Genomic DNA, 21,560 nt, shown 5'->3' with positions numbered 1-21,560 from the left:
AAGATCAGAATAAATTACTCTCATTCATCAGATGTCATCAATATTTTAAACTGTTTCGGGGCATGAGGATACACAATTGTTGATGTATTTGTTTACAACATTCGTATTATTGTATCATGCTGCAGATTTATCTAACGATGCAGGTTTCAGAGATGTAGGTTGCAGAAAACCATAGGAGTGTGGAGGACGGTGTTAGTCTTAGTTCCGCGCGTGATTTTATTTGAGAATAATCTTTTTTTCTCTCTCTATTTTGTTGTCTTTCTTCGATTTTAAATTAAATTTTTGTATGGATGATCTTGTTGTTTTACAGACATTAGTAATATATATATAAGTTTTTTTCTGATGCAATTTGACGTGTTCATGCTTGTTGCACAACTGCTGGTTCCACTGTTGTTACCATCTTTCCAATTATAGACTGTGACATAAATTATTTCCCTGCGTAGAACATGGTAATAAATTCCACGTTTAAGTGGTCGCCGTGTAAATTCTCATTGGTTAATCGAATTTAATTTTAAAGATTCTGCTTTCAGGTCAGTTTTTTATGCAAAAAGTAACTCACTTACTTTGCATTTAACAAACTACTGTTATAATAAAAATTAATCCTAGAACTGGATAGTCCGGTGGCGAGATGGTATCGAACTCGCCTTCACCTAGACATTCAGGTTTCGATTCTAGGTATGAATGCTGTAAACTAAAATAAAGATCAATTATTAAAACTACTAGCAAGACAATTTAATCGTTTATAAAAGATCTAAAATTTTACATTTCATGAAGAACGCCTGTTACTGCATGTCAGATAGTTTTTCTAGTCTTTTCAAGTCTAAAGTTTGGAGAAAAGTTCAATTGACATACTATGACACTCTCTTTTTTTCGAAATTTCATGCCCTATCCTTAACACCCAACTTTTTTGAATGTTAGATTAGTCCGACTATTACTTCGACTGAACGTGCTCTGTATCTCAAAACTTCTATCAACTAAAGGATCTCGATCATATCAAATTGTATAGGTTTCTGTACTCACACTATCAATTTGGTTGTAAAATATATGACTTCGGGAAAATATAAGTATGTGAACAAATTTAAGAGATGATTTTGTCCATAGTTACGTCTGCTGAAGGCCCGCCATTTCGTAAACAAAAGGTTTGAGTGACTCGGACGTATCAAATTATAGTGTACAATTTTAACAACGCCAAAAACTAATCGTAATATTCATATGTTACCTGCTTACTACAGTATGGAGCAAATAGTCGACAAATTAACGGTGCCGTAGCTGTCTAGTTTTAAACAAGGAACCGCATTATCCTTTCGATTATGGCTGAAGGGCTCAAAGCTTAGCAGGGACATTTTTCATTATTATTAATTCAAATTTAATTTAAGTAATTTTACATGGAATAAGAACTAAAACCGAAGCCTCAGATATATTAATGCTAATATAGCGAAGACAGAGAAATCACCAGAATACATGCTTATATATAGCATACATTAGAAAGGTGAATTTTTTAGAAATGTACATACCAAAGTAATGCTTTTATGATCTCTTTCTAAAAATGATGATGACTTCCGAAAATGTAGTTCTGTCCTTAGTGATGTACAAAAGTTGCTTTTCTGTCAGGCATGTGACTCTAGAATACACATTGTTAACAGTATTAAAATGAGAGCATGCAAAATCAAGAACAAATCCATTTTCACATTTTAAAGTAATTTCTGTACTGTATATATAAGTCAATAGGTATCCATTTTAACTGATGAAACATGTCTTTTGACGATGTGTCAAATGGAGCATCTCGGATGAGGCGCTCTGCACGATTTTGAGATTTACATAGCTTTTTCATTATACAATCCATGCATCCTACTCAAACAGTATAACAATACATAAGATGTGGAAATACGCAAAAAATGAAATTTTACGTAGTTTTTCTTTCTAGATGAAATGACGAACAACATCTCAGGTCAAACGAAAAACATATCTGATGTTTGATAAATTAGAGAGACCTAATTAAAGGAGTCCCGGATAACTGTTCGCGTTTAAAGAAGACAAAATCTTCTGATATCCGAGATATATAAGTTGATGTCGACTATTGCAGATCGTTGATGCAGGAAATTGTGGTCACCATCATGACCTAATTTTGAATTATTATACCGGTATTTCAATTTACGACATTTAGTAAAATGTAGATAATAGTACGTTTGCCATGTGGTTTCGTTCTTGTTCCCATTGATCATATTTGAAAAAGTGATTTTACGTACATGGATTGACCTAGATTGACATGCAGTGTGTCATCGATGAAGCTAAAGACACCTTTCTTATCGGCATTTCGCACTGGTCTTGCTTGTGTAAATCTTTCTTTCGTTCAAATTTTGTTATATCGATTTTGATAACCAATTTAGATGTTTACAGGTCGATATTTTCTTCTTTTTTTTTGTAGAAAAAATATAATGTAACGAGTTTCTTTTAAATATTTACAATACTTTTATGAATTATAATTATTTCATATTTCGTCTATAAGCCATAATTCATTTCTACATTTTGTTGATTTTGTCATTAGATTTAAAATTATATTCATAATAGCGTTTTAATAACTGCAGAAACATTTTAGGTGTTTCAAAACTGTCCGAAAAATATCTTAACTTACATTTCAAAATGGTTACAATTAATGTTCAAAACATATGATATATATATATATATATATATATATACATATATTTGCCATCATGGGATTTGTATATTTCATTGACCATATAATCGAAAATTAAATGATTTCAATTGAAACAACATTATAACGCTGTATTTAAGTAATCAATTTTAAGATTTAGAGTATAGATTAAAACTTATTAACATGTTTAGATATTGATACTTTCAGCACGGGTCATTAACATCATACATATTTCGTAATAGGTAATTCAAAATTTGCATTCATAACATTCTATCAATTAAAAAAAGTTTGAAAATATTGGTACCCAACTGATTTTTTTATGCCTTATCAGTTTAAGATATATATTTCCGGCAACAATTTATTCGCATATTGACTTCGGTATCAGGAGAGAATATGTGCTCACATCAATCTAAAACTGCCTGTGGAAACGCAATGATAGAGGGGTATGTTGTTTATATGACATCAACCACAAAGCTGTTCAAACCAATCAAAGACGAGCTGAACTAAGAAGTTCCTGGTATATGCCCTACATCTACATAACTTGTAACGTGTATATTTCGCCGTCTCATTCTCAGATAATAAATCACAAATAAATAACCTCAGGTTGAGTTTAAATATTTTCTGTTCATAGTGTTGGGAAATGACACATAGATAACCTGCCTGTTCTATTAAAAATATATCTACTGCGACATGTAAACACCATGGGTTTGGGATCCAGGTATAAGGATTTCAGAGTTTGTTACATGTTCCATAACGGGTCACGCCCATCATGCTGTCGACGGCCCGGTCCCATTGTTTATATAACATTAATACTCTTTCATCCATAGACGTTTTTGACAAATTGGGAAGAATCAAAGCATTGCTGCAAAAAACAAAATATCTTAAATGACTTTCTCCATTCCCCCTATTGAGCCGCGCTTCAACGAAGGAGATTCACTATTAATACTAAATTAATTTCCCTTCATCCAAGGCCAAATTAGGACAAAAATATCATGCCTACAGATGAGGTATTTCACAGAAAATGAAAGTTGCTTCCGGCCTAATTTGGTCAAAATTCGTTCAGCACTTCATGACTGATTGCAGACTCCGGACGACGGACTCACCGTCATGGCATAAACTCACTTGTTCATCTAGCATTTTTGTCGTTTCTTTTCCTTTTTTCACACTTCGTTATATAAATGTAATGTTTTCTCAATATTCATTTTCATCGTCAAGTATTTGTTACGCCAAAATGTAATCATATACGGTATCCAGAAGTTAATTTTAATGTTTCACTTAACATTTTTTTATATTCTTTGAAAGTTTTGGTCCATCATTCAATCACATTGTAGCCAAGGATTTCTAATTGATTCTTTTAATCATAACATCCAATATATTCCAATGTACGCTTTCGGTTTGCGAGATGTTTAAAACACGGCATATACAGATGCTTCCACCTCATTAGAATGACATTATACCGCAATTAAGAAAATAATTGTGATAGATAAAATAAATAATAAGTTTACTTTTTTGCCTCCATATTATATATTTCTACTAACAAACACTGCCTGACTATTTCTTTTGTTGAGCACAAATACTGATATCACATAAGATATTTATAGTGCTTCCTTAGCCATTAGGTTATTAGCTAAATCCACCACAGATTTCAGAATCGGAGAAAGTTGAGCGAGATTCGCAATCAATATACAGATTGGCCATATCGCGGCTCTCTCATGACTTTACTTCCATTTCAAACAAATTCTTCGACAAATGGCGATTTCAAAGTAATATACGGTAATATAGTGTTTCAAAGGATTTTTGGTAAATGCATACAAAATGATTTTGTTTTCAGGTTGACCTTGAATTGCGTGTTTGGTAATTGACCAAGTGAAGTTATGATAGTTAAAATATTGTAGTTTATTTTTTCCATCTCGATTTGGCATTTGTCTCTGAATTGTAATACTTGTTGTGCAAAATAAAATAAACCTACAATACCCGTTATTTAAAGACAAGACGTCATCAACATATCTGAAAGTGAAATTGAACATTTGTGCGCTAAATTCTGCCTCTTATAAAAACAAGTCAGCCAACAGAGGGGCGCAGTTGATTCCCATATTTATGCCAAGAGTTTGTTGGAAGATCTTACCAAGAAATTCGACGAAGATCCTGTCAACCAAAAATGGGTTCATTTCTATGATATTGTCTTCCGTATATTTCGTCTATGATTTGGATGTAAAACTTAAAATACGCCTCAGTATAGTTCACAACCATATATTTAAACCGCCTTTTACCTTTCTTGGAAAGGTCTTATAACAAGAGAGTGTAGGCGTTCCATTGGAGTTCTACAAAATCCACATACAATTAATTCCACTTTTTGTGTGAACAGTATCACAATGAGACTGGGGACTGTGAACCAGATTTGATAGTACTTAGAATAATGTTTAGTAGTTTAGACAAAGCCTTGGTTCAGGAGTTAGACGAGCAAGCTATCAAACGTTGTTGATATTTTCGATGTAAAGCTGCAAATTCTTTTACGAATGATGGACCGAATGGCCTCATAAAGTGAGTCCAGCGAAGCATGATTTTGTTTCGTCCATTATCTGGCATAATTTTCAACAGAATCCATAAATGTCTTGAAATTCACATTCCGAATAACGGAAGGGGTTTCACGATATTTAGGAAACTTTATAAATAGCTTAACATTATGAGTAATTTTTAAATAATCAGTGACTATATGCCCAACTGGATAATAGTTTTAAGTAGGAGTAGAACAAGAACAAGTTGACGGAGGACTAGTTCTAAAGTCATCTACATTCAGTTGCTGCAACGTTTGTTTGTAGTTGAAAAATTTGAATGCAATGGGCTGAACGAAATTACAGGAGTGTTGCTACGTGGACCCTCAAAAGAAAATTACTTTTGACCATAACAATGCCTTACATATTCTTTCCCTCTGAAGGAAAGAATTATTTTCAGATATGATTTGTTGTGCTTAGTTGCAAAGGCATTAAAGTTTGTTAAAACGTTGATCTTTTGGTGACTCAAACAAGATAAGCAGTTTAAATATGATTACTCAAACAGCAGAATGGCATAGTAGGTTATTTCAATATTTGTTAGACCACAATGAACAACGTCATTTATTCGTTTTGTGAAAATAGCGGCCTAGTAATTTTATATTATGGGACGCAACAACCGTGCAATGCAGTTTTATTCTTTTTTTGGTTCTATTATATCTGATTCTAACTTTGTATAAAAGATGTTATTTGCTTGTTTACATTTTCTACAATTTCTGAACAAATCTCTCCACTGATATTGAAATTGTGAAAAATGATATCGACCCTTTCGCTTCTTGTATATCTCATTACATTTTGATTGTAAAACAGATTCAACATAATAAGGTTAAGTCAAAATGATGTGAAACTGTGACACCAGTTTTTTTTGTTTTTTGTTTTTGTTTTTTTTGTTTTTTGTTTTTTATTTTTTATTTTTTTTTAAATAATGAATAATATCTTAATGGCATACCCCATCTTGACATTATAAAAAAACAAATTTTGTCACACATTCAGTTATTAATGCACATCGCCAGTACAACGATACGATTAAATATGAATCTAACAGGAAGAAATGTAAATATATTTCTGTCACCTATGAAACCATTCAAGAAGTTTTGATTAAGATTGATTTAATTCCCATATATAGTTGTTAGTCCTTCCTGAATTCGTTGACATTTTGTAGAGAATTGCACTAATTTCTTCTTCGATCCTCTTTTCACTATTCAAGGACAGCTCGTTCTCATGTTTTATTTCAGTTTTAAATGGTTCTTTACCTCGAAATACTAAAAGATTTCGTGAAGGTTCTTATACTCTTCGGGTAGATATGAATGAATATATATTGTTAAATCAGAGATGCAGTAAATTTGCTTTTTCATTCTTTCATTCTACAAATATTGTCTCAAGTTTGTGCCTGGCTGTTAACTGTATGGACCAGGCAAAGGTTTGTGAGAGTGTATGAGCAGGTTTGAATCTGTGTCTGCGTATATATGAGGAGGCATTTGGAATTAATCTTGAAATGTAAATGTTCACACAGTAATGATGACTGATTGTTATGTTTTCTTTAAAGGTGGTTTGATGACACAGTGGTAACGAATTTGCTTTTCACCAGGACGTTTGGAGTTCGATTCCCGGAACGACGTGAAAAGGTATTGGGTCACTTGCCCGACCACGTAGGTTTCCTCTTATTGTAAGACTTCGTGAGTGCTTCCATCCGGGCAAACAAGAGTGATTAATATAAGTTGGAAAAACTTGTTTCGCAACTTATGCAGTAAAGTTTCCTCTCGCATTGAAACATATATTCAGTGGTAAAAACATTACATCAGCCATTCTGTACAATTTCAGACGTGCCAATTTTCTCAAATACATTTCATGATTGGTCTGAATCTGCAACGGTTCTAGACAAAACAGAAAAACAGGAGAGAAAAAATAGAAAGATCGCTAGTTGTACGCTATGTGCCTTTGATTTCTCTCTTTAAAATAAATCAGGAATATAAAGGCATTAAAACAATGCTGAGTTCTCAGACAATGGAAATATGTCCTTGACAGTAGATATACCAGTCCAGTAGTCCAAATTGTTCATGCGCTGGTAACCTTATCTTCAACAGACGGACCAATGGGATGGTTGGCATGCAGCACCACGTTAGGTAGATTATATATTTATCTGAAAGGAATGGTTGATAACTTTATTTTAAATATTGGAAACCAAGGTTTTGCTGGTTCTCTGAAATATCCTTGTTAACGAAGTTAAATTTCAATATCAAACACTGTAAATATATGTGATATATTCAGTCGATATATAAGGATGGTTGTGACGTTGTGGCTTGGGATTGACTAATACCTGTGGGTGATCATCCATCAACAGGCATTCTAGGAAGCCGTTCTGTCTATAGAAGGTACACTCCTACACACGACTAATTCCATAAGTTCAAATAACCCTCATAACATCACGTGATGTATAATTGACTGTACTACATAAGAAAGGTTCGTATATTTGACGCACAGCTCGCGCCGAACTCTGTGGAATAAACATAGACAGGGCTCCTTTATATACAAAGTAAGTAAAACTCCTTGTATATATAGGTAATACAAAAGATGTCTCCAGCGGGAATCGCTTATAGCAGGACTTAATCTAACTTAAGAATTAATTCATGGGTTAAGAAAAGATCAAGATCCATATATATGCTATTGATCAAGCATTAAACATAGCATTAAAGAGCAAGTGTAAATATTTGTTTCATTAGAAAGTATATCTAAAGCAGCTATTGTGTGCGTGTGTTTTTAATTAAATTTCAATTATGTTATCAAAGCAAGCTACATGGTTGATACAGAATGACTTCAATGAATTATCGTGCAATATTATGAATACAATATATAATACTATCTCATATTAAAGTCCAAACTATTACTATTAGAATACAACTGAATTTTTATTCGTGAATACGACCATTTTGGTATTTCAAACATCATTCTGCATTCTTCACCGGCATTAACTGTTACTAATGCATCATTGGTCTGATATTTTTTCAGAAGGTAGAATTTCGAACAATGAAGTAAAGTGCTCAAGCTAATGATATTTATTTCGATATCCTTACATTTTAAGAAGGTTATTGAAATTCCGTGTTTTTGTATATATTTCTGCAATTACTGTGATATCAAATATTTCCGTTGGGATCAAATATAGGGTTCTATATGTATGGTGTATGATTTGTATGGGATGTGAGATTTACGGGTCATATGATTGGGTTGATAATGATGGGGTAAGTATTGATGGGGTATAATATTCACGGAGTATGGTATTTATATGGTATGGTATTTATAGGGTATGATATTTAATTCTTTGTATGCCAGTCCATATAAGTATTGTTGTTTTTGCAGAGACTGCGTATTGTGTTGTTGAAACAAGTTATACACTGTACTTACAAGAACAACAAAAGGATAATTCTTGTTAAAAAGTAATTTGTTATTGTCAAAGTAAATGGGACAATACACGATCACAGTTTTTTAGTACACCATATAGAGTTATAACATTTATTTTTTTCATTTTTGTTGTTTGCAGGTGTGTAAACTGCATTTTTATAGGTTGGACTTTTCTTTCGATCACTTTGGATTTTCCTTATTTGCCTCCTAGGCTTCAAAATTTTATGCCCTTAGCATTACTGACAAGCCCTAGAAAGGGCGAAACAGCCGTATAATGCAGTTTAGTTCATTTTTGGCTGTACTGTATCTATATCTATCTCTAAATTTTTATTGAAAGGTGCTATTCACTTGTGTGTCTTTTGTACAATCTTTCATATATCTGATAATATTAGAACGATTACATGTGCTGTTCATGAATCGTGTAGTTTATTGAATTAATGTAAACGTGGTACGCATGCTTCGGAAGAAATCGGGGACAAAAGAGGCCACCAGTGTCTACCACACAAAGTCACATAAGCTGCATATTTAATAGAAAGAAATGATATTTTCAAAACCAACAATGGGAATACCGACTTATTAACAGGACTGAATTTAAACATACTCAATGAAACTATAGCAATATCAGAGGGAAACGGTTAACACTAACTTAAAGTAAAATTGTTCAGAAAGGTAAAGGTGTTTTTCCTCACCGCCATCTTCTTCAATCACCCGCCATGTAAATCATGGTTAACCTGTCTAGCTTCATATTACACAAATATATAGTATATTTTCGGCTAGAGCATAATAGAGACCGTTAAACATCCCCAAAATCTTCATCAACTTGCATCGCTTGAAACCTTGTCGTGTGAGTTTGTTTGCCAGTTGCCGATACCTTTTACGAAAACTGTCATATTGGGAACAGGCCATGCAATATCGAATTCACTGTGACACGTAAACCTCATAGGTTGATAAGCTTTGTCTGTAAATACTGTTCATCTAATGATAGATATTTAGACGATTACAGACAGAAAAATCAATACAAGCTAAACAGAAAAATAACAAATGAACTCGCATCGTATTAAGATAAGATTATTTTTTTTTGCATAAAAACGATATCATTTATTCGAAAAATATGTATTTAAAAAAGCAACAAAATTGTCTTTTATCAATTGTAAACGTCCAAATAAAAGAACAGTGAAGCAGTATATTAACAATGTCTTCATTCAAAATTAAGAAACAAAAGATGAAACAAAAGATGAAACAAAAGATAAAAAATGAAATATTTACTCGTACAACTCTGAAAAGGGCAATGAATAAAAAAAACTAGGTGTTCCATTGTCCACGCCAATCCAATGTTTTGATTTTCATTAGATTTTGTTTGTTTTTATTTATAGACAGGAGGAAAATGCGTACATATCTAGTAGCAGCACTTGTAATTGCGGTTGTAGCATGTCTAACATGCGAAGTATCCACTAAAGGTTACGGGGGTAAACAAGGCTACGGAGGTAAGCAAGTCTACGCACCATACCGTCCCCCCCTATACGGCTACAGGTATTACCGACAACCATACTTGATCGGTGGGGGACCCCAAGCATACGTCGGTGGATACAACACCGGCATCTACGGCTCGACAGAAAATTATGGCATTATCTGGATTTTGGCCCTTATTTGTAAGTTATATTTAATTTGGAAGATTAAGAATATGTAACCAGATTTATATTATATTATGGTTTTGTCTTCACACTAATCCGTTTAACCAGTGCTATTTTAGCATTGAACTTTGTATTTCACCAATGTAAGTGTTATTTTACGAAACCGTAATGCTATACAACATGTTAAGAAAAATTTTCTGCATTTCCACATTTCTAATAATGATGTTCAGTCTTAAACGTCTTTGAAGCATTTTCTGGTTTGATTGATGAACCTCATTATTCCTTTTAATTTTTCCACAGTCATTGCGTTTGCTCTACTTTCTGACAAGTAGATTAAAAGTGAGTATATTGTGTACATACACACTTTATCATGTTTTAAATTGACAGAGCTTGTGTTTAACACTACTGTCTATAATTGTTTTCCACTGTAGTGCCGTTTATGTACTTGGCCTATACATATGCTGTTAACATAATGCTATCTTATATAACAAAGATCTGTACTTTTCTGATTTGAAGAATCTCCGACGGAAAACAAATTTAGTAAACATAGATCTGGTATTCAAAAGACATGAAATAATCACAATTTTTTTCTCTCTTTTATTTTTCAATCTTTTCCCGATGGTATCTGAACACGTGCTACTGACGTCATACAATAATTCATAAAGTATGTCTCTAAGGCAGTGTTGACTAATATCTGATAAACAATGTGTTCTTCTTTTCAGGAAGAACCTTACTGCCGACATCAACCCAATGGTTTTTTTATTTGAATATGGTCTGAATTTTCGCTCCTGTTTTCCAATAAAGCATTTATTCCATGTACCGTGTGTAAAGTTACTATTGTTTTATGCGTGTTTATCAATATCACGACAAAAATCAGAATACCATTACAGAAAAGCTAGCCTGCATGTATGTGTTCCACAGGGTTAAGCATTTTCTGTTTCATCAATAATACTAGCTACTAGTACAATTTTACCCATTGCACCTCACACAAGATGATCCCGACATCATCGGTCAAGAGATGTCACGTGGTGACCTTCTAGGTTTCTATAGGGGGGTCAGTTTAATTCAATTGAGGGCAAAATGGTGAATTCCAAGTCCATTGCTTGTAATTTGGAATTATGGCATCTTAAATTGTTACATTAAACTCGAATATTTTGTAACTATGATGTATCTAGTAAATTTATCAGAGTTGTCTCCCTTCACCGATTAAAAAGTAACAAGCCGATGTACGTATTTTGACAATCTCTACCACAATTGTCGTTCGTTAACAGAACTCGCGGCCAGGGTCAAATTCGACGTCGAGTTAAAATATGACGATATCCATTACAAAACCAAAGAAAACGACACATTTAGACCGTTTTGTATGCTATCGACCAGCATTAACAATGATATTTGCGTTTTCGGTGAGGAATTCAAATGTGCCAGTATTGTAGTAAAATTATCATCAATTATCACTAATGTCACAGGGTAAGAACCTGTATCTCGAGAACACGTCGGTAGCTAAAAAGTGAAAGTACAAAATGTAAACACAACGGTTGGTGACTGTCACGTAAGTATGCATATATGGTGGTTCTTCATTTTATTGTACGAGGTACGTAACCTTAATAGTTGAGTACCTTTGGCCGGATGTACGTCACAGGTATTTGGGGGACACGTGATGGACTTTAGCTTTTGAACGGTCATTGTTGGAATTCGCATACGCGATATCTTTGTATATTGGGATTTTGAACCATGTGACCAGAACCAGCTGAACGGCCCTGACATGGATACCCTGTATCTGCTAGTCAGCAACGGGTATCGTAATGGTGGCACAGGTTGCGTGTTGCGTCTTGAGAGGACGTCGTTCATCCCTGCCTCATACGTGTTACACTGGAGACTGAGGGTTGTGGTGTTCCAAGGCAAGAGTTCTGCCCGAGTTGGCTGAGGTGATACAGCCTACTTTGTTTTCCCAAACATGGTATTGCTGCTGCTCTGAATTGAGCGTCTGGGACGTATTCTAGTGACTGAGTGCTACGTGACGGCTAGGAGTCCCTTCATGTCTGTGTCGGCGGTTGGTCTCTACTGGAGTTACTGACAATAATAATGTAAATTTTCACAGAGTAATGATAACTGATGGTTATGTTTTCTTTAAAGATGGTTGGGTGGCACAGTAGTAACGAATTTGCCTTTCACAAGGACGTCTGGGGTTCGATTTCCGGAACGACATGAAAAGGTACTGGATAACCTGCCCGACCACGTAGGTTTCCTCTTATTGTAAGACTTCGTGAGTGCTTCCATCCGGGCAAACAAGAGTGATTAATATAAGTTGGAAAAACTTGTTTCGCAGCAGATGCAATAAAGTTTCCTCTCGTATTGAAACATATATTCAGTGGTAGAAACATTACATCAGCTATTCTGTACAATTTCAGTCGTCTTTTTAACACCTGTAAAGCATTCAACACCCCTCACTTTGAGGGGGTGAAATAGTAGTATTCGACAGGATTTGGTGGTCGGCGCTGATTAACCATCAAATGATGACCGTTTAAGTACACGTGCCAGTTTTCTCAAATACATTTCGTGTTTCGTCTGAATCTGCCACGGTTCTAGACAAAACAGAAAAACAGGAGAGAAAAAATAGAAAGATCGCTGGTTGTAAGGTATGTACCTTTGATTTCTCTCTTTAAAATAAATCAGGAATATAAAGGCATTAAAACAATGCTGAGTTCTCAGACAATGGAATATGTCCTTGACAGTAGATATACCAGTCCAGTAGTCCAAATTGTTCATGCGCTGGTAACCTTATCTTCAACAGACGGACCAATGGGATGGTTGGCATGCAACACCTAGTAAGGTAGATTATATATTCATCTGAAAGGAATTGTTGATAACTTTATTTTAAATGTTGGAAACCAAGGTTTTGCTGGTTCTCTGAAATATCCTTGTTAACGAAGTTAAATTTCAATATCTAACACTGTAAATATATGCCATATATTCAGTCGATATATCAGGATGGTTGTGACGTTGTGGCTTGGGATTGACTAATACCTGTGGGTGATCATCCATCAACAGGCATTCTAGGAAGCCGTTCTGTCTATAGAAGGTACACTCCTACACACGATTAATTCCATAAGTTCAAATAAACCTCATAGCATCACGTGATGTATAATTGACTGCACTACATAAATAAGGTTCGTATGTTTGACGCACAGCTTGCGCCGAACTCTGTGGAATAAACATAGACAGGGCTCCTTTATATACAAAATAAGTAAAACTCCTTGTATATATAGGTAATACAAAGATGTCTCCAGAGGGAATCGCTTATAGCAGGCCTAAATCTTACTTAAGAATAAATTGATGGGTTTAGAAAAGATCAAGATCCATGTATATGCTATTGATTAAACATTAAACATAGCATTAAAGAGCAAGTGTAAATATTTGTTTCATTAGAAAGTATATCTTAAGCAGCTATTGCGTGCGTGTGCTTATAAGTAAGTGTTCAATTATGTTATCAAAGCATGACACCAAGCTACATGGTTGATACAGAATGACTTCAATGAATTATCGTGCAATATTATGAATACAATATATAATACTATATCATATTCAAGTCCAAAATAACACTATTAGAAAACAACTGATTTTTGGCATCTTTGGCCTGATACTTTTTCAGAAGGTAGAATTTCGAACAATGAAGCAAAGTGCTCCAGCTAATGATATTTATTTCGATATCCTAACATTTTAAGAAGGCTATTAAAGTTCCGTGTTTTTGTATATATTTCTGTAATTATTGTGATATCAAATATTTCCTTTGGACTCAAATGCCACAGTTTCACAAAATCATTTTTTTTTAAACCTGATTTCATGGATAAACCCAGTAGTCCATTAGTTGTTAAATCCAATCTATTTTGTAAAATATATATATAGGATATGATATGTATGGTGTATGGTTTGTACGGGATGTGAGATTTACGGGTTATGTTATTTATAGGGTATGATATTATTGGGGCATGATATTTATGGGCTGTCATATTATTGGGTTGATAATGATGGGGTATGGTATTGATGGGGTGTCATATTATTGGGTTGATAATGATGGGGTATGGTATTTATGGGGTGTCATATTATTGGGTTGATAATGATAGGATATGGTATTAATGGGGTGTCATATTATTGGGGTATAATATTCACGGAGTATGGAATTTATATGGTATGGTATTTATAGGGTATGATATGTAATTCTTTGTATGCCAGCCCATATAAGTATTATTCTGAATCGTATAGTTATTTGAATTAATGTAAACGTGGTACGCATGCTTCGGAAAAAATCGGGGACAAAAGAGGCCACCAGTGTCTACCACCGGCAATCTCGACGAATGTTCAAAAGCCACACAAAGTCACTTAAGCTGCATATTTAATAGAAAGAAATGATATTTTCAATACCAACAATGGGAATGCCGACTTATAAACAGAACTGAATTTAAACATACTCAATGAAACTATAGCAATATCAGAGGGAAACGGTTAACACTAACTTAAAGTGAAATTGTTCAGAAAGGTAAAGGTGTTTTTCTTCACCGCCTTCTTCTTCAATCACCCGCCATGTAAATCATGGTCAACCAATCTAATAATGTTACGTTACGGAACCAGTAGGCAAATGAATATCATACACGTCCATCTTCATATCACACAAATAAAAAGGATATTTTTCACCGAGAGCATTATGGAGACCGTTAATCTTCATCAACTTGCATCGCTTGAAACCTTGTCGTGTGAGTTTGTCTGCCAGTTGCGGATAGCTTTCACGAAAACTGTCATATTGGGAATATCGAATTCACTGTGACATGTAAACCTCATAGGTTGATAAGCTTTGTCTGTAAATACTGTTCATCTAATGATAGATATTGTGACGATTACAGACAGAAAAGTTAATGTAAGCTAAACAGAAAAATAAAAAATGAACTCGCATTGTATTAAGATATTTTTTTTGCATAAAAACGATATCATTTTTCCGAAAAATATTTTTTAAAAAAAAGCAACAAAATTGTCTTAATCAATGCAAACATCCAAATAAAAGAACAGTGAAGCAGCATGTTAACAATTCCTTAATTCAAAATCAAGAAACAAAAGATGAAACAAATGATGAAACAAATGATGAAACAAAAGATGAGACAAAAGATAAAAAATGAAATATTTACTCGTACAACTCTGAAAAGGTCAATGAATAAAAAAAACCAGGTGTTCCATTGTCCACGCCCACTGTGTTAATGTCGGTGAATCCAATATTTTGATTTTCATTAGATTTTGTTTGTTTGTTTGTTTTTGTTTGAAAATGCGTACATATCTAGTAGCAGCACTTATAATTGCGGTTGTAGCATGTCTAACATGCGAAGTATCCGCTAAAGGTTACGGGGGTACGCACCATACCGTCCCCCGTGTACGGCTACAGGTATTACCTACAACCCCGTGGAGGACCCCGTGCATACGTCGGTGGATACAACACCGGCATCTACGTTTCGTTTCGTTTCGTTACGAAATAAAATTTGAATTTCCAATAAAATTGTGTCATTCAAAAGCACCACGTTTTGTCTTCACACAGATCGATATATTTCTGACTTCTTTTGCGTTCTCAAAGTGCAGTTTTAATAAATTCGAAGGTATCTATTTTAACCAGTGCTATTTTAGCATTGAAAGTTGTATTTCACCAATGTTAATGTTATTTTACGAAACCATAATGCTATACAACATGTTTAGAAAAATATTCTGCATTTCCACATTTCTAGTAATGATGTTCAGTCTTAAACGTCTTTGAAGCATTTTCTGGTTTGATTGTTTAACCTCATTATTCCTTTTAATTTTCCCATAGTGATGTTGATTGCTCTACTTTCTGACAAGTAGATTAAAAGTGAGTATATTGTGTACATACACACTTTATCATGTTATAAAATGAAGGAGCTAATGTTTAACACTAGTGTCTATAATTATTCTCCACTGTAGTGCCGTTAATGTACTTGGCCTATGCATATGCTGTTAACATAATGTTATTTTATATAACAAAGATCTGTACTTTTCTGATCTGAAGAATCTCCGCCGGAAAACAATTTTAGTAAACATAGATCTGGTATTCAAAAGACATGAAACCATCACAATTTTTTTCTCTCTTTTATTTTTCAATCTTTTCCCGATGGTATCTGAACACGTGCTACTGACGTCATACAATAATTCATAAAGTATGTCTCTAAGGCAGTGTTGACTAATATCTGATAAACAATGTGTTCTTCTTTTCAGGAAGAACCTTACTGCCGACATCAACCCAATGTTTTTTTTTTTATTTGAATATGGTCTGAATTTTCGCTCCTGTTTTCCAATAAAACATTTATTCCATGTACCGTGTGTAAAGTTACTATTGTTTTATGCGTGTTTATCAATATCACGACAAAAATCAGAATGCCATTACAGAAAAGCTAACCTGCATGTATGTGTTCCACAGGGTTAAGCATTTTCTGTTTCATCAATAATACCAGCTACTAGTACAATTTTACCCATTGCACCTCACACAAGATGACCCCGACATCATCGGTCAAGATGGTGACCTTCTAGTTTTCTATAGGGGGTCAGTTTAATTCAATTGAGAGCAAAATGGTGAATTCCAAGTCCATTGCTTGTAATTTGGAATTATGGCATCTTAAATTGTTACACTAAACTCGAATATTTTGTAACTATGATGTATCTAGTAAATTTATCAGAGTTGTCGCCCTTCACCGATTAAAAAGTAACAAGCCGATGTAGCGTATTTTGACAATCTCTACCACAATTGTCATTCGTTAACAGGACTCGCGGCCAGGGTAAAATTTGACGTCGAGTTAAAATATGACGATATCCATGACAAACGAAAATAACACATATAGACTGTTTTGTATGCTAACGACCAGCATTAACAATGATATTTGCGTTTTCGGTGAGGAATTCAAATGTACCAGTATTGTTGGAATTCGCATACGCGATATCTTTGTATATTGGGATTTTTAGAACCATGTGACAGGCGCAGAAGACATACAGCGCTCTGCATTGTGGACCAAAATAACCAGCGTCTACTTCTTGGCGACCAGAACCAGCTGAACGGCCCTGACATGGATACCCTGTATCTTCTTGTCAGCAACAGGATTCGTAGTGGTGGCACAGGCTGCGTGTTGCGTCTTGAGAGGACGTCGTTCATCCCTGCCTCATACGTGTTACACTGGAGACTGAAGGTTGTGGTGTTCCAAGGCAAGAGTTCTGCCCGAGTTGGCTGAGGTGATACAGCCTACTTTGTTTTCCCAAACATGGTATTGCTGCTGCTCTGAATTGAGCGTCTGGGACGTATTCTAGTAACTGAGTGCTACGTGACGGCTAGGAGTTCCTTCATTTCTGTGTCGGCGGTTGGTCTCTACTGGAGTTACTGACAATAATAATGTAATTGTTCACACAGTAATGATAACTGATGGTTATGTTTTCTTTAAAGGTGTTTGGGTGGCACAGTGGTTACAAATTTGCCTTTCACAAGGACGTCTGGTGTTCGATTTCCGGAACGACGTGAAGAGGTACTGGGTAACCTGCCCGACCACGTAGGTTTCCTCTTATTGTAAGACTTCGTGAGTGCTTCCATTCGGGCAAACAAGAGTGATTAATATAAGTTGGAAAAACTTGTTTCGCAACTGATGCAGTAAAATTTCCTCTCGTATTGAAACATATATTCAGTGGTAGAAACAATACATCAGCTATTCTGTACAATTTCAGTCGTCTTTTTAACACCTGTAAAGCATTCAACACCCCTCACTTTGAGGGGGTGAAATAGTAGTATTCGACAGGATTTGGTGGTCGGCGCTGATTAACCATCAAATGATGACCGTTTAAGTACACGTGCCAATTTTCCCAAATACATTTCATGTTTGGTCTGAATCCTAACAAAATCTTGAAGTCTCTTTGGAGGAACGATGCTGCGACGCGGATAACGACTTTCAGGTGTTGACACCTTTCCTGTCTCAGTGACTTTTGGAGATGACGAACAGACTTCAGTCGATGACTTTTTGATGTATAGTCGACGGTACTGAAGACGCATGGCTGCCGACAACTCCTGACGCGTCACTTACAGGTTTTTCCATGACAATTATTGAAGGTTTCGGCTGAATGTCACCCTTCGTTTGTAAGTTAACTTCCAATGTGTTCTCGTCTACTTCGGTGGAACGAATGTGGTCCAAGTGTCTGCGCCAGAGAACACCAGGAGCAATTTCAACAGGATAAGAAACGGGTCCAGTCTTTTCCGCGATTTCACCATAAACCCATTTTTGTGAGTCTCTATAATCACGGACAGCTACCTTTTCTCCCACGAAGAATGACCTGCAGAGAACTCATCGTTTCGACTCTTGTTTCCATTGTTGTTCATTAACGCGTCGTCGGACATCAGGTTAGATCAAATCCAGCCGTGACGGTAAGTTGCGTCCCATGAAGAGTTTTGCCGGGCTCTCATTTGTAGACATATGTTTCCTGTTCCTATATGCCGAATATTGTCGAATTCATAGCAACCAATTCCGGCCACTTTGAATGAGCATCTACAGCTACGAAAAACATCCTGTCGAGAAATGGTCCCGCAAAGTCGATGTGAATGCGTTGCCACGGAATGGATGGTCATTCCCAAAGATGGATAGGTGCGGCTGGCGGTGAATTCTTGATGTCTTGGCATCCTACACAAGACTTACAAACATGCTCGATGTCAGCATCAATGCCAGGCCACCATACGTAGCTTCTGGCGAGGCTCTTCATCTTAACCAAGCCAAAATGTCCTTCATGTAGTTCGTCTAACACTCTCCTTCTAAGCGCCTCAGGGACGATAACACGTATTCCCCAGAACAAACAGTGCTGATGAATGCTTATTTCAGTACATTTATTGTAGAAAACACAGAGGCATTTGTCTTCACCCTCGTCCACCCTTGTACGGTGGTGTACACCCTTGATAAGGTTTGGTCCTTCAACGTTGCATGTGCGATTTTCTTACTGGTCACAGGGAGTGTGTTCATGTAATACACCATAAAGGCATCAACAGTATCTTCTTCCAGTACTGGCCTTATGTCTAGGGGTAGACGCGATAATCCATCGGCGTTTGCATGTTTTGCTGTACTTTTGTACTTGATGTCGTATTGGAAGCCTGCTAAATACAGTGCATAACGCTGGAGTCTTGCCGCGGTTGTCACTGGAATACCTTTCTCTGTGTGAAAGATCGATGTCAGGGGCTGATGATCCGTCAGTAAAATGAAATGACGCCCATATAAATATTGGTAAAATTTCTTCACACACCAGACAATTGCAAGCGCTTCCTTGTCAATCTGCGCATAGTTGCGTTCAGATTTTGAGAGCGAGCGTGACGCGAACGCTATCGGCCTCTCGGATCCGTCTTCCATAACATGCGATAATACCGCGCCTATGCCGTATGGAGATGCGTCTGTTGCCAATTGCACTTTCTTGCCTGGATCAAAATGAGTCAGTACTTGTTCTGATGCCACAGCTTCCTTTACGCGCTGAAATTCAGTATCGCACTCTGCCGACCACCCCCACTTCCGGTTTGCCTCCAGAAGGTGGTTCAATGGGTTTACCATTGATGACAAGTTTTTAATGAACTTAGCATAGTAATTCACTAGTCCCAGAAATGATCTGAGCTGGTTGACGTTTTCTGAGCGCGGTACGTTAACAACAGCTTCCACCTTGCTAGGTATCTTGTGTAGTCCATCTTTGTCAATGGTGTGCCCACAAAATTCGATCGAGTTTTTGAAAAACTCACACTTTACCTTGTTAACGCGCAAGCCGGAACGGTCTAAACGCTCAAGTACTGTTTCTAGATTTGCCAAATGATCTTCGTCGGTCGTGCCCGTAACGATCATGTCATCCAGGATACACTGCACGCGTGGAATGCCTTGAAGAACTTGGTCAATGGATCTCTGCCAAATAGCTGGCGCCGACGCAATTCCAAATACCAACCGATTGTAATGAAATAACCCACGATGTGTGTTGATTGTCAGGTTATGTCGGTCCTCTTCGCGTACAACCATTTGCAGATAAGCATTCCTGAGATCAATCTTCGTGAAATGTTGGCCTCCAGCAAGTGTCGCGAAAATGTCGTCAATCTTGGGCAGTGGGTACTGGTCTACATCCAGAACCGGATTTATTGTGACCTTGAAATTCCCACATATGCGGATGCTTCCATCCCGCTTTGGTATGGGAACAATGGGGGTTGCCCATTCGGAATGCCAATATGCCAGCGCTCACTAAGCGGTCTAGTTCTGCCTCAACCCTCTCTTTCATCGCAAAGGATACGGTCCGTGGTTTACAGAATTTTGGATTGGCTCCCTCCTTAACCTTGATCCTGCCAGTGATGTTTCTTAGAGTGCCTAATTCATCCTTAAATACACTTGGAAATTTCTGAAGTTGCTGAGCCACACTCAGAGGGGGTTTCGAACCACTGCCCACTGCGACAGACTTTATCTCGTGCCAATCCAATTTTATCTCGCGCAACCAGTCTCTACCGAATAAGGGTGGTCTTCCATGTTTCACTACATACATGTCCAGACACCTATGCTGATTATTTAGATCAACTTCCACTGTACATATTCCAAGTGGACTCAACTTCTCACCACCATAAGTTTTAAGAATTACTGAGATATCCTTGAGGTCATGCTTTCTCTTGGGAAAGTACTTGTCAAATGCAGATTTGCTGATGACGGACACTGCTGACATAGTGTCTAACTCCATTGCAAGTTCCACCTGGTCTATCTTTGGGTATAACCAGATGACATCTGAGCCACCCGATCTGTCAGAAATGTTAAATATTTCCAGTGAACTGATAAGTTCGGACTCAGACCCACTATCATCTCGCACTTTGTGTACAGGAGCACTTCTATTTCTAGGCTTACCAGAGCTGCAAGCCTTCTTGATATGTCCCTTTTTATTACACGCGTGTCAAATCGCGTCCTTGAAGCGACAATCATCTTCTTTGTGTGCACCCTTACAACGGTAACACGCTGTCCCATTATTTTTTATGAACAAATGGTTTCCGTGCAGTCTGTGGCTTACTTTTCCGTATTTTATGAACAGGGACCTTCACGTGCTGTTTCTGTAGCTCTACCGCATCCCTTGTTGATGTTTCCACGGCGATAGCAACCTCTAACGCCTTCTGGTACGTTAAATCAGACTCGGTTAACAACTTTTTCTGTATGTGTTCTGCCTTCAGTCCACAAACTAACCGGTCCTTCAGAGCATCATTGAGGTTATCCCCAAACGCACAATTTTCGCTAAGTTTTGTCAGGGCTGCGTTGTAATCCCTAATAT

The 21,560-nt window shown here is 36.4% G+C and overlaps 1 pseudogene; it reads left to right on the top strand.

The window, feature by feature from the left end:
* The window catches only part of LOC132563465 (protein DDB_G0287365-like), a 51,409-nt pseudogene extending 33,912 nt beyond the window's left edge, over positions 1-17,497 (top strand).
* The last annotated feature ends 4,063 nt before the right edge of the window (positions 17,498-21,560 follow it).

This window comes from Ylistrum balloti, unplaced genomic scaffold, assembly GCF_031769215.1.
Source record: "Ylistrum balloti isolate Yb309-2 unplaced genomic scaffold, AGI_CSIRO_Ybal_v1 Utg371740, whole genome shotgun sequence".
Classification (NCBI taxonomy): Eukaryota; Metazoa; Mollusca; class Bivalvia; order Pectinida; family Pectinidae; genus Ylistrum; species Ylistrum balloti.
This window is presented reverse-complemented; position numbering and strand designations above follow the sequence as displayed.